Source organism: Arachis ipaensis, chromosome B5 (assembly GCF_059453495.1).
Source record: "Arachis ipaensis isolate K30076 ecotype BB chromosome B5, ASM5945349v1, whole genome shotgun sequence".
Lineage (NCBI taxonomy): Eukaryota > Viridiplantae > Streptophyta > Magnoliopsida > Fabales > Fabaceae > Arachis > Arachis ipaensis.
In genome coordinates, this window is record NC_142440.1 from 37,756,737 (window position 1) to 37,776,901 (window position 20,165).

The 20,165-nt window shown below is 39.9% G+C and overlaps 2 non-coding genes across 2 annotated transcripts; one reads left to right on the top strand and one right to left on the bottom strand.

Moving 5' to 3' along the window:
• Positions 1 to 505: 505 nt before the first annotated feature.
• LOC148563881 (small nucleolar RNA R71) lies at positions 506 to 613 on the top strand. The gene has a single exon (XR_015885137.1). It is a non-coding gene; the product is annotated as a small nucleolar RNA R71 (small nucleolar RNA).
• A 5,012-nt stretch (positions 614 to 5,625) lies between these two features.
• On the bottom strand, positions 5,626 to 5,733 carry LOC148563882 (small nucleolar RNA R71). The gene has a single exon (XR_015885260.1). It is a non-coding gene; the product is annotated as a small nucleolar RNA R71 (small nucleolar RNA).
• Positions 5,734 to 20,165: the final 14,432 nt, after the last annotated feature.

A 20,165-nucleotide genomic window follows, 5' to 3' on the forward strand; every position in this document is an offset into this window, starting at 1 on the left:
TATTGTTAAACCTGTTTTTTCCACCATTATTAAAGCCTTGTTGAGGCTTTTGATCCTTCCATGAGAAATTTGAATGATTTCTCCATGATGGATTGTAGGTGTTTCCATATGGTTCACCCATGTATTTTAACTCTGCTATTGCAGGGTTCTCAGGATCATAAGCTTCTTCCTCAGAAGATGCCTCTTGAGTACTGTTGGATGCAGCTTGCATTCCATTCAGACTCAGAGAAATCATATTGACTTGCTGAGTCAATATTTTATTCTGAGCCAATATGGCATTCAGAGTATCAACTTCAAGAACTCCCTTCTTCATAGGCGTCCCATTACTCACAGGATTCCTCTCAGAAGTGTACATGAACTGGTTATTAGCAACCATGTCAATGAGTTCTTGAACTTCTGCAGGCGTTTTCTTTAGGTGAATGGATCCACCTACAGAAGTATCCAATGACATCTTTGATAACTCAGATAAACCATCATAGAATATATCCAGGATGGTCCATTCTGAAAGCATGTCAGAAGGACACTTTTTGGTCAGCTGCTTGTATCTTTCCCAAGCTTCATAGAGGGATTCACCTTCTTTCTGTCTGAAGGTCTGAACATCCACTCTAAGCTTGCTCAGCTTTTGAGGAGGAAAGAACTTGGCTAAGAAAGCCGTGACCAGCTTATCCCAAGAGTTCAGGCTGTCTCTGGGTTGAGAGTCCAACTAGATTCTAGCTCTGTCTCTTACAGCAAATGGGAAAAGCATGAGCCTGTAGACTTCAGGATCTACTCCATTAGTTTTAACAGTATCACATATCTGCAAGAATTCAGTTAAGAATTGAAAAGGATCTTCAGATGGAAGTCCATGAAACTTGCAGTTCTGCTGCATCAGAGAAACTAATTGAGGTTTCAGCTCAAAGTTGTTTGCTCCAATGGCAGGAATGGAGATGCTTCTTCCATGTAACTTGGAATTAGGTGCAGTAAAGTCACCAAGCATCCTCCTTGCATTATTATTATTTTCGGTTGCCATCTCCTCTTCCTGTTCAAAAATTTCTGAAAGGTTATCTCTGGATTGTTGTATTTTAGCTTCTCTTAGTTTCCTCTTCAGAGTCCTTTCAGGTTCTGGATCTGCTTCAACAAGAATGTTCTTGTCCTTGCTCCTGCTCATATGACAAAGAAGATGGCACAGAAAAATAACAATAATATGGATCCTTTATACCACAGTATAGAGGTCCTTGTGTTAGTAGAAGAAAAGAAGAAGAAAATCTGAACTCAGAGAGGGAGAGGGTTCGAATTTTTGGTAATGTGAGGAAGAGATGTTAGTAGATGAATAAACAAATAGAAGGAGATGAGAGAGAAGAAAATTTTCGAAAATAATTTTTGAAAAGGAGTTAGTGATTTTCGAAAATGGTTTTTGAAAAATGTTAGTAATTTTCGAAAATTTTTTAAAAATCAAAGATTAAAATAATTAGTTAATTAAAAAGAAATTTTGAAAAAGGGGGAAGATATTTTCGAAAATTAGAGAGAGAGTTAGTTAGGTTGTTTTGAAAAAGATGAGAAACAAACAAAAAGTTAGTTAGTTAGTTGAAACAAATTTTGAAAATCAATTTTGAAAAGATAAGAAGATCAGAAGTTAGAAAAGATATTTTGAAATCAAATTTTTGAAAAAGATATGATGAGAAGATATTTTTAAAAAGATATGATTGAAGTTAGTTTTGAAAAAGATTTGATTTTAAAAATCACAATTAATGACTTGATTCACAAGAAATCATAAAATATGATTCTTAGAATTTAAAGTTTGAATCTTTCTTAACAAGCAAGTAACAAACTTGAAATTTTTGAATCAAAACATTAATTGTTATTGTTATTTTCGAAAATTTGATGTAAAAATAAGAAAATGATTTTTGAAAAATATTTTTGGAATTTTCGAAAATAACTAAGAAAAATAAAAAAGATTTGATTTTTGAAAAAGATTTTGAAAAAGATAAGATTTTTAAATTGAAAATTTGATTTGACTCATAAAAACAACTAGATTTTAAAAAATTTTTGAAAAAGTCAATCCAAATTTTCGAATTTGATGAGAGAAAAAGGGAAAGATATTTTTTTAATTTTTGAATTTTTATGATGCAAGAGAAAAACAAGAAAAATGATGCAATGCATGAAAGTTATGGATCAAAACAATGAATGCATGTAAGAATACTATGAATGTCAAGATGAACACCAAGAACACTATGAAGATCATGATGAACATCAAGAACACATTTTTGAAAAAATTTTTAATGCAAGGAAAACATGCAAGACACCAAACTTAGAATTCTTTAATGCTTAGACACTAAGAATTCAAGAATGCATATGAAAAACAAGAAAAGACACAAAACATGCAAATACAAAGATCAAACAAGAAGACTTACCAAGAACAACTTGAAGATCATGAAGAACACTATGAATGCATGAATTTTCGAAAAATGCAAGATGCATATGCAATTGACACCAAACTTATGATATGACTCAAGACTCAAACAAGAAACACAAAAATATTTTTGATTTTTTTGATTTTCTAAATTTTTTTGGATTTTTTTTTCGAAAATTAATTGAAAAAGCAAAAATAAAGATTCCAAAATTTTTAATATGAATTCCAGGAATCTTGCAGTGTTAGTCTAAAGCTTCAGTCCAGGAATTAGACATGGCTCACTAGCCAGCCAAGCTTTCAATGAAAGCTCTGGTCCAAAACACTAGACATGGCTAATGGCCAGCCAAGCTTCAGCATGTAAATCAGGAACAGCAGCAGGTGGATTAGCAACAACTAGCTTGCTCTTGATAACAAATTGCAAGCCTCAGTCCAAATGAATTTAGACATGGCTTTACAGCCAGCCAGGCTTCGCATGCTTCATGAAACACTAGAATTCATTCTTAAAAATTTTGAATAAAATTATAAATTTTTTTTTTGAAAACATTTTTTTTTCGAAAACAGATGAGAGATTTTGAAATATTTTTGAAAAATTTTTGAAAAGAAAACGAAAAGAAAGTTACCTAATCTGAGCAACAAGATGAACCGTCAGTTGTCCAAACTCGAACAATCCCCGGCAACGGCGCCAAAAACTTGGTGCTGTTGCCGGATCAAACTTGGCACTGATGTTACCGGACCAAAAGCTTGCCGAAAACTCAAACAATCCCCGGCAACGGCTCCAAAAACTTGGTGCGCAGAAATTGTGATTACACTTTGATTATGTAAAATTCATCGCTCTTTCTTTCCCTGGTAATGGCGCCAAAAACATGATGCCAATACCATGGTTCACAACTTCGCACAACTAACCAGCAAGTACACTGGGTTGTCCAAGTAATACCTTACGTGAGTAAGGGTCGAATCCCACGGAGATTGTTGGTATGAAGCAAGCTATGGTCACCTTGTAAATCTCAGTCAGGCGGATATAAATTAGTAATGGGGTTTTCGAAAATAATTAATAAAATAGGGATAGAAATACTTATGTAAATCATTGGTGAGAATTTCAGATCAGCGAATAGAGATGCTTTCGTTCCTCTGAACCTTTGCTTTCCTGCTGCCTTCATCCAATCAGTCTTACTCCTTTCCATGGCTGGCTTTATGTGATACATCACCATTGTCAATGGCTACTTTCGGTCTTCTCTCGGGAAAATGATCCAAATGCCCTGTCACGGCACAGCTAATCGTCTGGAGGCATCACCCTTGTCAATGGTTTCATCTTATCCTCTCAGTGAAAATGGTCAACGCACCCTGTCACGGCACGGCTATTCATCTATCGGTTCTCGATCCTGCTGGAATAGGATTTACTATCCTTTTGCGTCTGTCATTACGCCCGGCAATCGCGAGTTTGAAGTTCGTCACAGTCATTCAATCATTGAATCCTACTCGGAATACCACAGACAAGGTTTAGACCTTCTGGATTCTCTTGAATGCTGCCATCATTCTAGCTTACACCACGAAGATTCTGATTAAGAGATCTAAGAGATACTCATTCAATCTAATGTAGAACGAAAGTGGTTGTCAGGCACGCATTCATGGGGAATGATGATGATTGTCACGTTCATCACATTCAGGTTGAAGTGCGAATGAATATCTTAGAAGCGAAATAAGATGAATTGAATAGAAAACAGTAGTACTTTGCATTAATCTTTGAGGAACAGCAGAGCTCCACACCTTAATCTATGGAGTGTAGAAACTCTACCGTTAAAAATACATAAGTGAAAGGTCCAGGCATGGCCAAATGGCCAGCCCCTCTGATCTAAGAACCAGGCGTTCAAAGATGACTAATACAATAATAAAAGGTCCTATTTATAATAAACTAGTCACTAGGGTTTACATAAGTAAGTAATTGATGCATAAATCCACTTCCGGGGCCCACTTGGTGTGTGCTTGGGCTGAGCTTTAACTTTCCACGTGCAGAGGCCATTTGTGGAGTTGAACGCCAGGTTTTGATCCATTTTTGGCGTTCAACTCTGGTTTTTGATCCATTTCTGGCGCTGAACTCCAGAATTGGGCAGAGATCTGGTGTTGAACGCCAGTTTGCGTCATCTAAACTTAGGCAAAGTATAGACTATTATATATTGCTGGAAAGCCCTGGATGTCTAATTTCCAACGCAATTGGAAACGCGCCATTTCAAGTTCTGTAGCTCCAGAAAATCTACTTTGAGTGCAGGGAGGTCAGAATCCAACAGCATCAGCAGTCCTTCTTCAACCTCTGAATCTGATTTTTGCTCAAGTCCCTCAATTTCAGCCAAAAAATACCTGAAATCACAGAAAAACACACAAACTCATAGTAAAGTCCAGAAATATGAATTTAACATAAAAACTAATGAAAACATCCCTAAAAGTAACTAGATCCTACTAAAAACATACTAAAAACAATGTCAAAAAGCGTATAAATTATCCGCTCATCATTAAGAACTATACTTGCAACGCATATCTTATAACAATTCTTAATTCGCCAATTTCCGCCACGTCAATTTTTGGCGCCGTTGCCGGGGAGTTGTAATAGAGTGCTAAAGTTATTAATTGGAATTTATTTATTCGTATTTTATTTTATCTTGCTACTATGAGCTGCTTGTTTCTTTCGCTAGATGACGCGTTCACTTCCTGATCCAAGCTTGCCAGTATTCGATCCTGAGATTGAAAGAACTATTTTATAAATAAGGCAAGCTCGGCATCGGTTAGTCCTCTCTGAGGGCGAATCTGAAACGTCATTTGAGGAAGAAACCAGCCCCCATTCTACTGATTCGGTTGATTTACGTGTAGGTGACATGGCAGAACCTAGGAGAGTTACTATCCAGGAGGCTGGAGCCCCTGATTTTACAATGCAACCATTTCAAACGCATCACCCAGCGGTGGCTACAGACTTTGAAATAAAGACTGCACTGCTCAATTTGATGCCCAAGTTTCATGGCTTACCTGCTCAAGAGCCTATCAAGCACCTGAGAGATTTTCAAGCAGCCTGTTCTACTGTTAGGCGTGATGGTGCAGATGAAACTTTAATTTTGCTGAAAGCTTTCCCATTTTCTCTTGAGGGAAAGGCAAGAGAGTGGTACTACACTCAACCTGCAGCAACAATATCCAACTGGGATACACTTAGAAGAGAATTCTTGGAAAAATTCTTTCCAGCTGAAGTTACTGATAAACTGAGGAAAGATATTTCCATGATTGTTCTGGACGAATCTGAGACTCTCTATGAATACTGGGAGCGCTTCAATAATCTTCTAGAAGGATGCCCCCACCATATGATTGACAAGATAGTGTTGCTCGGTTACGTCACACAGGGCATGAGGCCCCAAGATAAAACCACATTGGAAAGTGGTAGCAATGGGTCTATGAAAAAGTACAAGACCACTGATGAGGCATGGCAATTGATCAGTGACTTAGCTGAATCTACTCGGAATTACAGGAAAAAATAAGGCCGTTCAAAAGCCGTTGCAGAAGTATCCTCTAGCAGAGAGACTGCTGCTCTAACTCAGAGTATCTGTGAAATGACCAACTTGCTGAAGCAGATGCAATTGAATCAACAACAAGTTCAGCAAGCTCAACCTTCTCCACCACAGCAAAGCCAACAGTTAGTCCCACAGAGAGTTTTGCAGAATCTGTACTGATTATAGCCATTATACTGATGAATGTCCGCAGCTCCAAAAGGAAGACAACACCGTGGCAGCCACTTATAACTTCTATAACCACCCCAACCAAGGGTACAATCAAGGTGGCAATTACAGCCATGGATGGCAAGACAATTCTAACCAGAATTGGAGGGACAACAACAACAGAGGAGGCAGAGACAATCAGGGAAATCAGAGGTGGAATAATAACAACAACAGGCAGCATAACCAGAACTAGCCTTACAAAGCACCTCACCTGAGGCAATCCCAAGGACCACAGAATTCCCAATAGTAGACCTCTCAAATTACTTATCCTTCCTCATCTTCTAATGAAGACTTACTACAATCTATTGATCGGAGACAACAGACCAAGGAAAATAACCTTTATGCTACACTAAATGGTCTGAACTCTACTTTGCAAGCTCTTGTCTCACAGATTGGATCAATGAAAAACTCTAATAACCAGCCCTTGAGCTCCAGTGGAATCCCTTCTCAACCATTATCTAATCCAAAGGGTGGCATTAATGCCATCACCCTAAGGTCCGGAACCACACTGCAGGAGAGGAATCAGGAGGAGCCAAGCCCACCAGAAAACACCTCAGCTGAAGAGGTAGTGGAAATAGAAGATGTTGAAGAGGAAGAGGACATACAGGACATAACTGAAAAAGAAGAAATCCAACCACAGGAGGAAGCACCACAGGGCACAGACAATGCAGAAGACACCACTCCCATTCCATTTCCACAACTTGCAAGGAAGCCCAGGAAGCAGCTGGAACCTGATCCCAAAATGGTAGAGATATTCAAAAAGGTTGAGGTAACTGTTCCTATTTTTGATGTTATTCAACAGGTACCTAAATATGCAAAGTTTCTAAAAGATTTATGTATACATAAAGACAAAATTAATGAATTAAAAACTATTCCTTTAGGTAGTTCCATATCTGCTTTAATAGGAGGTTTACCTGAAAAGTGTAGTGACCCAGGTCCATGTATGGTTAATTGTACTATTGGTGGTGTAGTATTTTCTGACTGCATGTGTGATTTAGGAGCATGTGTGAGTATAATGCCTTTGTCTATATATGATATTTTGAGGCTCCCTCCCTTAAAAAGGTCGGCAGCTCGTTTTGTGTTAGCAGATAAAAGCATTATTACAGTGGCTGGAGTTGCTGAATATGTATTGGTGGGCATTAAGGGGCTCACATTTCCCATTGATTTTTATATCCTGGAGATGCCCCAAAATGACTCAGAGAAGCCATCATCAATCCTACTCGGAAGACCATTCCTGAAGACCTCGAAGTTCAAATTAGATGCTTTTTCAAGAACATACTCTTTTGAAATAGATGGCCGAGTAGTAATCTTCAATCTGAATGGAGTTATGAAGCATCCTCCGGAGGATCATTCTATCCTCTAGTGTGATATTATAGATGAAACCGTGGCTGAAGTTCACCAGGAGAAATTTGAAGAGAAGTACGTAGGATAAGGTCCAAGTGTGGGGACATTCTCAGAGGACAATGACAGTGCTTTACCATTGTTACCAGCTCCAGACAACCCAGAGCCTGACCATGATCAGAAGTTAGAATTAAAACCCCTTCCTCCACACCTCAAATATGCTTACCTTGAAGACGAGTAGAAGTTTCCAGTTATCATTGCAAGGGAACTCACTTCTCACTAGGAAGAGCAGTTACTTAGTGTGCTGAGGAGGCACAAGAAGGCAATTGGTTGGAGTTTGGCAGACATAGTAGGCATCAACCCTCAAGTCTGTGAGCATAGAATATTTTTAGAAGAGGGAGCAAGACCTGTCCGTCAACCCCAGAGAAGACTGAATCCCACCATCTTAGAGGTTGTCAAAAAGGAAGTGACCAGACTACTGGAGGCAGATATCATCTATCCCATCTCCGACAGTGAATAGGTAAGCCTAGTACAAGTGGTGCTCAAGAAGTCTGGAGTCACTACAGTAAAGAATGAGCACAGAGAGCTCATGACAACCAGAGTTCAGAACGCCTGGAGGGTCTGCATTGACTACAGACGCCTCAACCAGGCCACTCGTAAGGATCACTATCCTCTTCCATTCATTGATCAAATGCTGGATCGCCTGTCAGGTAAATCACATTATTGTTTTCTAGATGGTTACACAGGTTATTTCCAGATTCATATAGCTCTTGAGGATCAGGAAAAGACCACTTTTACATGTCCTTTTGAGACTTATGCTTACAAGAGAATGCCCTTTGGCTTGTACAATGCACCAGCTACCTTTCAAATGTGCATGATGAGTCTTTTCTCTGATCTTATTGAGGACTGTATGGAAGTTTTTATGGATGATTTTAGTGTGTACGGCGATTCCTTTAGCCTTTGCTTAGATGGATTATCTAGAGTATTAGATAGATGTGTCAATACAAACCTTGTATTAAATTTTGAAAAATGTCACTTTATGGTAAAACAAGGTATTGTACTAGGACATGTTGTGTCTAATACCGGCATTTCTGTAGATCTAGCAAAGGTGGATGTTATTTCTAGTTTACCTTACCCCTCTTCTGTGAGGAAAGTCCGTTCGTTCCTTGGCCATGCAGGTTTTTACAGGAGATTCATTAAGGACTTCAGTAAGGTAGCACTTCCCTTATCCAGGCTACTGCAGAAGGATATTGAGTTCGAGTTCAGTGAGGATTGCAAACAAGCATTTGATACGCTGAAGACCGCCCTGACTCAAGCTCCAATTGTGAGAGGACCAGACTGGAGCCAGCCATTTGAAATAATGTGCGACGCCTCCAACCATGCAGTAGGAGCAGCACTGGCTCAGCGTGAAGGTAAGGACCCCTTTGTTATTGCTTATGCATCTAAAACTTTAGATGCCACTCAGTCCAATTACACTACTACTGAGAAAGAGCTTCTTGCTATTGTTTTTGCTCTGGATAAATTCAGAGCCTATTAACTTGGTACGAAGGTAGTAGTGTACTCAGACCATGCAGCTCTAAAGTATCTATTAGCTAAAAAGGAGTCCAAACCAAGGCTTATTCGTTGGATACTGTTATTACAAGAATTTGATTTAGAAATTAAGGATAGGAGTGGTAACCAGAATTTAGTGACAGACCATTTGAGTCGCCTTGAGCACATTACAGATGACCCCATTCCTATAGCTGATAATTTCCCATTTGATAACCTGCAAGCAGTATCTGAGGTAGTCCCTTGGTATGCACCTGTAGCTAATTATCTAGTTAGCCGAACCTTTCCTCCAAACTTTTCTAAGCATCAAAGAGACAAGCTAAAAAGGGAGTCTAAATATTATATATGGGATGACCCATATTTATGGAAATGTGGCGTAGACCAAGTAATTAGACGGTGTGTGCCCCAATCAGAATTTCAGTCCATCTTAGAGACCTGTCACTCATCTGAGAGTGGAGGACATTTTGACTCTCAAAGAACAGCTAGAAAAATCTTAGACTGTGGATTCTGGTGGCCTACTCTTTTTAGAGACGCTGCTGAATTTTGTAAATCTTGTTTCCCATGCCAAAAATTTGGTAATATATCCAAGAGGGATGAGATGCCTCAACAAATTATGCTTTTCTGTGAAATTTTTTATGTTTGGGGCATTGACTTCATGGGTCCATTTCCGAATTCTAATGGTTATTTTTATATATTGTTAGCTGTGGATTACGTTTCCAAATGGGTGGAAGCAATTCCTACCCGCACTGATGATGCTAACACTATTGTTTCGTTTGTGAGAAACCACATTATTTGTCGCTTTGGATCACCACGAGCGATCGTGAGCGATCAAGGCACCCATTTTTGTAACAGGAGACTAACAGGATTAATGAAGAAGCATGGGATAATTCATAAGATTGCAACAGCCTACCATCCTCAGACTAATGGGCAAGCCGAGGTGTCAAACAGAGAGATAAAGCGTATCTTGCAGAAGATAGTTAAACCTCATAGAAGAGACTGGAGCACCAGGCTACAAGATACACTCTGGGCATACAGAATAGCATACAAAACACCCATTGGGATGAGTCCTTTTCGCTTAGTTTATGGAAAAGCTTGTCATCTCCCTGTTGAAGTAGAGCACAAAGCCTTTTGGGCAGTAAAGGAGTGCAACATGGGAATTGAGAAAGCCGGAGCTAAAAGGAAGTTGCAACTGCAAGAACTGGAAAGCCTTCGCCTAGAAGCTTATGAGAACTCAAGACTATACAAGGAGAAGATGAAGGCTGTACATGATCAGCACATTAAGAGAAAAGAGTTCCAACCTGGGGACTTAGTCCTCCTTTACAAGTCTCGACTGAGGCTCATGCCAGGCAAGTTGAGATCAAGATGGGAAGGTCCGTACAGAGTAGAGAAGGCCGAACCATACGGAGTTTATCACCTAAGCCATCCTTCAAGCTCTGAACTTATCAAAGTTAATGGACATCGTTTAAAGTTGTACCATGGAGAGAGGATGCAGAAGAACAAGGAGCTCGAGATCTTCCTCTTGGAAGATCCCCACATAGCCGAAGCCTGAGCTAGTGGAGCGTCCAACTTACGGACGTTAAAGCAAAGTGCTAGGTGGGAGACAACCCACCATGGTATGATCGTTCCTTTCTTTATTTTTAGTTTTCCTATTCAATAAGTCTTCTCTTTATTAGTGCATTTTGTGCATCTGCATTTCCATGCTTTTATTTAAAAAAAAAATTTTACGCGACGCGACCGCGTCATTGACGTGTCCGCGTCACAGGAGATGGGAGGAAATAATAAAACGAACCGAGAGTCACGCAAGAGCGTGGCTGGAGGCGTGCCAGTGGCACAAAACGCCCCACGCGACTATGTTGCTGACGCGTCCGCGTCACTTGGGAACATTGGCCTCCCACGCGACCGCATCACTCACGCGGCTGCGTGCCTTGGATTTCAACATAAAAAGGGGTGCACGACCGAAAGTTGTGCTAGAGTGGTGCTAGATTGGTGCTGAACGCATAATTCTTCCCACGCGGACGCGTGACCGATGTGACCGCGTCATATCCTCATAATGGCCACTCACGCGATCGCATGCCCCACGCGATCGCGTCACCCAATATTTGACAATTAATGATTTTAAACAGAGAGTTGTGTGAGTGCGAGGCTGCCCTCGCGCCAGTGGCATAAAACGGGTCACGCGACCGTGTGACCGACGCGACCGCATCAATTATTATAAGCGCAATTTGCGCGACCGCGTGCGCCACGCGGCCGCGTCGCTTGCGCCGCACAGCTTCTCTGATTTGCCACTTATCTTATCTTTTTCTCCCCAAATCCTATTTTCTCTTTTCCTTCCTTATTTCTTCCTCCTCCCTTCTTCCTTCTTCCTTCTTTCTCACTTTTTACACTCTCACTCTCTCTTTCACCCCCATTAACAAGGTTTTTCTTTTTTCTTCTTCCCTCCTTACTTTTCTATTTTTCTTCTTATTTTTATATGTTATCTTCTTTTCTTTTCTTTTTACTTTCATTATTCATATTTTCTTCTTCTTTCTTTTTTCTTTTTACTTGGTGTTAGAAATTTATTTGAGTCATTGTTTCTCATTATATGCTTGTGGATTGTTGTAAAATTGTTTGGCAATTATATACCTTTTTAAAAGGGTTTCTTGCATGTTTAATTTAATATTTTCTATACCCTATTTACCATGCATGCTATGTGTTTGTGAAAAAGCCAATATGGCATTATGCATTTTTCTACTCTATTCTATTCTACTATTAAATGCTTGTTTTTCACAAAACTCCTTTCATATTTTATTCGTTGAAAATAATTGTCAATACAAACGTGATGGTTTGTTACGAGTGATGCTTGATCTATGCTACTCATGCCTTTGCCGGCATGCCAATAAACATCTTGCATCTAATTACCCAAACATGCACTTGCTCTATTCCCTTTGATGAAATTTTCACATGTAGTCATGACCATGTGTTCACTTCATTCATCTTTAATGTGCATTGATTGCCACCCATACCATCTTATTCCTTGCTCTATCCCTTTGAATTTACGTTACTTTCTTCTTTTCTCCTTTTAGGATGGCCACCAAGAAAGGAAAGGAGAAGGCTACTCCCAAATAACCAGCAAGAAGAGGAACAAAGAGAGCATTAGTGGTAGAGCCCTCTTCAACTGCGGTTAAACCCTCAACAAAAAGAACTAAGAGGATTATAAAGGTTGATGATAAAGAAAGAGCCTTCCCAGCAAAGGACACTGCGCGATTTCCCAATCGCTACTGTGAGCAGATGTTCCCCATCCTGGCAGAAAGGAGTTACAACAATGAATACCTTCTTCTCCTTCCAAACCATATTGCTACCTTTTTTGAGCCGCAAATTGCACAAAGACAATGGGGTTTCCTACAGAGACAGCCGAGGCAGGTCAATCTTTCTTGGGTAGTCGAGTTCTACTCCAACTTCCACCTGCGAACCCTACAGTCTGTCTTTGTACGTCAGAAGCAAGTCCCCATTATAGAAGAGGCCATTCAAAGAGCTCTAGGTCTTCCCCCTATTTCAGAAGGTTTGGACGCCTTTCAAGAAGCCGCACTCAAGCGCCAGATGTACCAATTTGACTGGGACGCTGTTCTCAGAGTTATCGCACTACCTGGCAGTAGATGGATCTACGGATACCATCGTACCCGCCCTAAGGGAATATCGGCTTCAGCACTTACCTTGGAGGCTCGCGTATGGGCACAGATCATGTCCCATTACGTCTTTCCGAGCACTCACGAGTCCTCCTTCACTGCGGACATGGCCGTTCTACTATGGTGCATCCTTACAGACCAACCTCTGAACCTACCAAGACACATCCGGAATGCCATGGGACACGTACGAATTGCGAGAAACTTACCTTTTCCTGCCTTGGTCTTAGATCTTGTCTCAGCAGCCGGAGTCTCCTACAGAGCTAGGGACACCAAAGCCATGCTTCCACGGGATGATCAGTATGTCCCCAACGGAAAATACATCAGACCTCCACCAGCCGCCACAAGCCATCCTACTGAACCGGTTGAAGATATTCATTCTTCAACACCACAAGCACCTACAACAGACCAACTGCTCCATCAGATACTCAAAAGGTTGGATCGGCAGGAACACAAAGCTAAGATGAGAGAGCGTCGTAACAAGCGCCGATTCACATACCTCAAGGAGCTGTTTATGGGAAAATTCAAGGACTCAGACACCCCGGACTCCACTTCCTTTACCAGCACAGGAAGCCATGATGGCCCCGACTGTGGAGATTCTGCTACCAGCCCACCTTTGTTTCTGACAGATGGCACCGAGGACGGTGCAAAGCCTTAAGTGTGGGGAGGTCGGTCAGTACCTGACTTCCAGAGGTAATTTTTTTTCCCTAAACACCAATAAATTAGGTTATTTAGTTAGTTTTTTTTTGTAGAATAGGATAAATTGCATAGTAATAGATTAGTTGCATGCCTGTTCTACTTGATTGAAAAGACAATAAGTTTCTTCTAAGACTCTATTTTTGGAACAAAATTTCACTAATTTTAATTAAAACTTTTATGTTAAATTTGCTTGAAGTTGTATTTGGAACATGATTTTTGAGCTAAAGAACACACAACCTGTGAGATTTGAGCCTTTATGCATGGTTACATTATTTAACCATAATTATTTTATTCTTGTGTGTTTACTTCTCTATGATTGTAATCTATATTTTGTTCCATCCTATATGTCTAATGTTTATTATATTTATATGTTTGCATATGATTGAGGCCATTAATTGTTTAGCTCACTTATCCAAATTAAGCCTACCATTTCAATTACCTTTGTTAGCCACTTTGAGCCTTTAAACCCCATTTGTTCTATATTTTACCACATTACTAGCCTTAAGCGGAAAAATAATTATATATCCCAAACTGGATCTTTGGTTAGCTTAAGATAGAATTGTGTGTGCTAATTAAGTATGGGAAATTGTGGGAACAAAAGATAATAAGGGAATGTGTCATGATAATATAATGGGAATTTGGATACCTACTCATGTGAAACTATAAGAATTAAATATCTATGTGCATTGATAAGCTATGTTTATTTTTATGTTTATGTTAAAAAAAAACCAAAAATATTCAATAAATAAATAAGGGGACAAAATTACCCCAATGCTAAGTTAAGAATTCAAAGATCAATGCATGTATGATAAAATTAAAATAAAAAGTTGATACATGAGTATGGAATGTGAAAGGAAAATTCTGGGTAGCTAGGTATGAATTCTAAAGTTGTATAGAATAGGTTATGTTAAAGCTTGGGTTAATTAAAGATTCAATTTATAAGCTTACTTAGCCACATATGTATCCTTACCCTTACCTTGGCCCCATTACAACCTTGAAAAGACCTCATGATGTTTGCATTGGTATATTAAATGTTGTTGATTGATTAGGAGAAGAACAAAAATTAGAGAGCATGATTAGAGAATGATAGAGTGATTGCCCTATACACTAGAGAGATTAGAGCGTACACACATCATCAGTGAGGGTTCAATGCTTAAAATTCTATGTTCCCTGCTTTCATGAGCTACCTTCTTGCATTTTTATCTGTTCTTACTGTATGAGAATTGAATTGGTGGAATTTGATTTGTAATTATTTTGAAGAGCTTATTTACTATTGATCAAGTGGACAAGAATCATATAGTTGCACTTACATATATAGGTTGCATTGCATTGCATGAGTTTTACATGTTCCTACTCATTTGTTTTATCTCCTTCAACTAAGCATGAGGACATGCTAATGTTTAAGTGTGGGGAGGTTGATAAACCACTATTTTATGGTTTATAATGTGTTTAATTGTGTGATTTTATCATGATCTTTACCCACTTATTCATATAATTAGCATGCATTTATAATTTCTTCCTAAAATTATTACATGATTGAAAACTGCTTCCTAAGAGACTTTTAATTATGCATTTTAATTCTCCTTTATTCCATTTGATGCCGTGATCTGTGTGTTAAGTGTTTCAGGCTGTATAGGGCATGAATGAGTTGGATATTGGAAAGGAAGCTTGCAAAAATAGAAGGAACACAAGAAATTGAGGAGATGACCAGCGAGAAGTGACGCGGCCGCATGGCTCACGCGACCATGCGAAAGAGAGGAAATGCAGTGACGCGGCCTCATGGCTCACGCGACCGCGCGGATTGGAATAGCACAAGTGACGCGGAGGCGTGGACGACGCACCCGCGTGGAAAAGCAAAATGCCGAATGACGCGATCGCGTGACGTGCGCGATCTGCATAATCTGCAGAATCGCTGGGGGCGATTTTGGGCCCTGTTTTGACCCAGTTTTCGGCCCGAAAAAGTAGACTAGAGCCAGAGGACATGCAGAAACCAAGAACAACATTCATTCTACACAGTTTTAGTTTTTAGATCTAGTTTTTACTCCTCCTCTAGGTTTTTCTCTCTACACATTCATAGTTCTTAGGATTTTATTTTGCTCTTTGCATTGGGATATTGAGAAGAGTTATTACCTCATCAAGACTTCGTCATTCTAGTTCATTTTCTTTACTTGGCTTTACTCTTCCATGTCCTTTAATTTACTCAATTTTACTATTGGATTATTTTAGAATTTACTAATACAAGAGTTACTTTTATTTTTAATTGATTCCTTTGAGTTTTATTTATCATGTCTTTCTTTAATTCTCTTTTCTATGTTATGAATTCCACATTCACAATGAGCGAGTAGTTCCCTAACTTGATGGGGAGTTGATTGAAAGGAACCCTTGAGTTGGAATGCTCAAAGGAGAAATTGTAATTGGGTTTATTATTGGATTGCTCTCTAGTCACTAACGCCAATCCTTCCAAGTAAGCGGATTGGGACTTGTGAATAGAAATAGCATTCCAACTTGTTTGACTTTCCCTTACCTAGTAAGGGATAACTAAACAGAACGACCTTCAATTATCAATTAATCTTGAGAGTACTGCAACAAGAATAGAGCTTCCAACTAATCTACTCCTAGTCAAGGCTTTTATTTAAATTATTTAATTTCTCCAATTTAATTTCCTGTTTATTCAACTTAAACTCTTTTTGAAAACATCTGATTAATAAAATAGCACACCTTTCTGCAACTCGTTGGGAGACAACCTGGGATTCATATTCCCAGTATTTTAATTTTAATTTTTGTGATAACCCTTCTAAATTGATAAGTGGATTTCTGGTTGGTTAAGAACTATACTTGCAATGCATATCTTATAACAATTCTTAATTCGCCAATTTCCGCCACATCAAAGAGCCACATTGAAGTGGGTATGCTACTTGAGCATCAAGGCGTGGCACGCTAGTACAAGTTTCTAAAGAAGAGGTTGAAGGCCAAAAGGGCTGGGCATGCCACTTGATGTCGAAGGCATGGCACGCCAGCTCTCAATTGTCACTTGGGTGTGCTACTTGAAGACCTAGGTGTGGCACGCCAACACTCAATGAGACCAAAGCAAGGTTGGGCGTGCCACTTGGTGTTGAAGGTGTGGCACGCCAAGCTCTCATCCTCACTTAGGCGTGCCACTTGAGCATCCAGGTATGGCACGCCAATGATAAAAAGGGCCAAAGCAAAGGCTGGGAGTGCCACTTGGTGTCGAAGGCATGGCACGCCAACTCCAGATTCTCACTTAGGCATGCCACTTGAGGACCCAGGCGTGGAATGCCAGCTACTAGATCAAAGAAGATTGCTAGGCGTGGCACGCCAGACCCTGGGCGTTCCACGCTAGTTTAATTGGCCAGAGAGGAAGATCAAGCACCCACAATGGGCGTGGCACGCCAGACTATGGGCGTGCCACGCTAGTTTAATTGGCCAGAGAGGAAGATCAAGCACCCACAATGGGCATGGCACGCCAGAACCTGGGCGTGCCATGCTAGTTCAACTTTCCAAAAAAGAAACAAAGAAGGAAAAAGCCTGGGCGTACCACTTGGGTTCGAAGGCGTGGCATGCCAAGCCAACACCCACACTTAAGAAGACCCTGGGCATGCCACTTGGGCTCGAAGGCGTGGCACGCCAAGGACATCAACACATGGGGCGTGCCACTTGAAGAGCTTGGCATGGCGCACCAAGCCAATTTGGAGGCTAGGCGTGGCATGCCACTTGAACGCCAGCCAAACGCCAACCAGGAAGGTCACGTTTATTAAGTTTCTTTTCCCTCCAAATTGTATTTTTCTTTTCTCTTTTGTATTTTCTTTATTCTAGTATTAGGAGTAGTATAAATAGCCCCTGAAAGTACTGAGAATGGAGTTAAGCAGTTGAGCTATTAGTTGTAGTTAGATTTACTTTTTACTTTATCATCTCTTCCATCTCTTGTACTTTTCTCTGAGCTATGAATAGCTAAACTCCCTCATTGAGAGAGGGAGCTCTGTTGTACTTGATGGATTAATGATAGTTAATTTCTTCTTCTCTTCATCTTCTCTTTGATTTGCTTGAAGGAATTTCGTTTTAATGTTAGTGTTCAATCATCTTGGAAAAGAGGTTGAATGCAAAATGGGTTTCATGGGAACTTTGGAAAAGGAAACATGAAACCATGCTAGAAATCCCTTCTCACACTTGAGTAGTATCTGGGTTTTGGTGTTTGGATATGGTGACATATAATCCTCCCTCTACTTGGACCTATGATGATGCGTGGTATAATCAGGGACCAAGCATATCTCTCTTCATGAGCAATTAGACCAAGGAATTGGCTATTGATCAAGATATGAGAGATTGAGTTACCAAGGGATTGGGGCTCAATCAATCATGATTTCCAAGAGGTCAATGAGTTGCATGATTGAAGAAAATATGAACTGGATTTAATCCAAAGAGAGCAACATCTCAATGAATTCTTCTGATCTCAATGAATTCTCCCTATTCTTATCTTCCACTTTCTTTATAGCTTTCTTTATATTCTGTAAATTCCCATTCCCATTTACTTTTGAGTTATTTATGTTTCTGCACTTTACATTATGGTCATTTCTGTTTCTGCACTTTACTGCTTATCCTTACTTTTGATCTATTTATGTTTCTGCCCATTTACAATTCTGCAATCACAATTTATTTTGCTTAGCTTAACTAATTCACCAATTAATTAAAATTACTCAAATCTACCAATCTCTGTGGATACGATCCCACTCTATTGTGGGTTATTACTTGACGATAATTTTAGTGCGCTTGCCAAAAGAATGGATTCATCATTTTTTATATGGGGTGTGAATTCTGGCCATCAAGTTTTATCGTGCCGTTGTCAGTGATTGGTTTGAATTTGACAATGATTAAATTGATTGGAGAGCTAGATTATGCATGTTAATTACCTTGTTATTTTTTTAGTTCTTTAATTCTTCTTCTGTTCTGTTTTATTTTGATTTTACTTTGGATTTTTGCTATTCGTTGTTCATATTTCTATTCTTCTAACTATTTAATTAATTGCATCAACCAAGCTAACCATTAATCTTAACAAAAGTGATTCCTTCACTTGCCCTCTGCTTGCTGTTTGTTGAATGTATGACAGGTAGAAGGGGAGAAACTTCATCCTCCTTCGATAGTGAACCTGAGAGGACCCTCCTTAGAGGCAAAAGCATAGTTGGAGAGGAAGTAGTAGAGGAAGATCTAGGAGCTACTATGAAAGAAGAAGTGCAAAACCATGTTGGAGTGGATGCTGGGAATTATATTGGGCAAGAGAGGAGAGTCTTAGGCTCCTACATCAACCCAAATCCAGGAAACTGTGGCAGCAGCATTCTCAAACCAACAATCCATGCTAACAACTTTGAGTTGAAACCTCAACTCATCACACTTGTCTAGAATAATTGTTCATATGGAGGGTGAGCCCAGGAGGACCCAAACCAACATCTCACTACATTCTTGAGGATTTGTGACACTGTAAAGTCCAATGCTGTACACCCTAACACCTACAAGCTACTTTTGTTCCCTTTCTCACTCAGAGATAAGGCAACAAAGTGGTTGGAAGCATTTTCCAAGGAGAGCCTAACAACTTAGGATGAGGTTGTAAACAAATTTCTAGCCGGATTTTACCCTCCACAGAGAGTAAATAGACTGAGAGCTGAGGTACAGACCTTCAGACAACAAGATGGTGAAACACTTTATGAGGCCTGGGAGAGGTTCAAAGACCTGACAAGGAAGTGCCCTTCAGATATATTCAACGAGTGGGTTCAACTTCACATCTTCTATGAAGGGCTATCATATGAGGCAAAGAAAGCTGTGGACCATTCTTCAGGAGGTTCACTCAACAAGAAGAAAACCATTGAAGAAGCCATAGATGTTATAGAGATTGTAGCTGAAAATGAATACTTCTATACTTCAGAAAGATCTCAAAAGAAGGGAGTGCTGGAGCTAAATTCTATGGATGCCTTGTTAGCATAAAACAAGATGATTATAGCACAACTAGCAGCCTTAAAAAAGAGGATGGAAACTGGCCAAGTTTCAGCTGTCCAAACTCAAGCACTATCACAGGAGGAAGATGCCCCAGAAGCTGAAAGTGAATGGGAGCAGGCAAACTATGTGGTGCACGAGTTGTGAATCACACTTTTCACAACGCGCACCACTAACCAGCAATTGCACTGGGTCGTCCAAGTAATACCTTACGTGAGTAAGGGTCGAATCCCACGGAGATTGTTGGTTTGAAGCAATCTATGGTTATCTTGTAAATCTTAGTCAGGAAGTCAATTATGTTTATCAGTTGAATTATGAATAACCAAGAGAGCATAAATTAAAGGTTACTTGTTGTGCAGTAATGGAGAATATGTTGGAGTTTTGGAGATGCTTTGTCTTCTGAATCTCTGCTTTCCTCTGTCTTCTGACTCACGCACGCACGTCCTCCTATGGCAAGCTGTGTGTTGGTGGATCACCGTTGTCAATGGCTACCTTCCATCCTTCCAGTGAAAACTACGCTCACGCGCTCTGTCACAGCACGGCTAATCACCGGTTGGTTCTCGATCCGGTTGGAATAGGATTTACTATCCTTTTGCATCTGTCACTAACGCCCAGCCTTCAGAAGTTTGAAGCTCGTCACAGTCATTCAATCCTTGAATCCTACTCGGAATACCACAAACAAGGTTTAGACTTTCCGGATTCTCATGAATGCCGCCATCAGTTCTAGCTTATACCACGGAGATTCTGATTAAGAGATCTCAGAGATACTCATTCAATCGG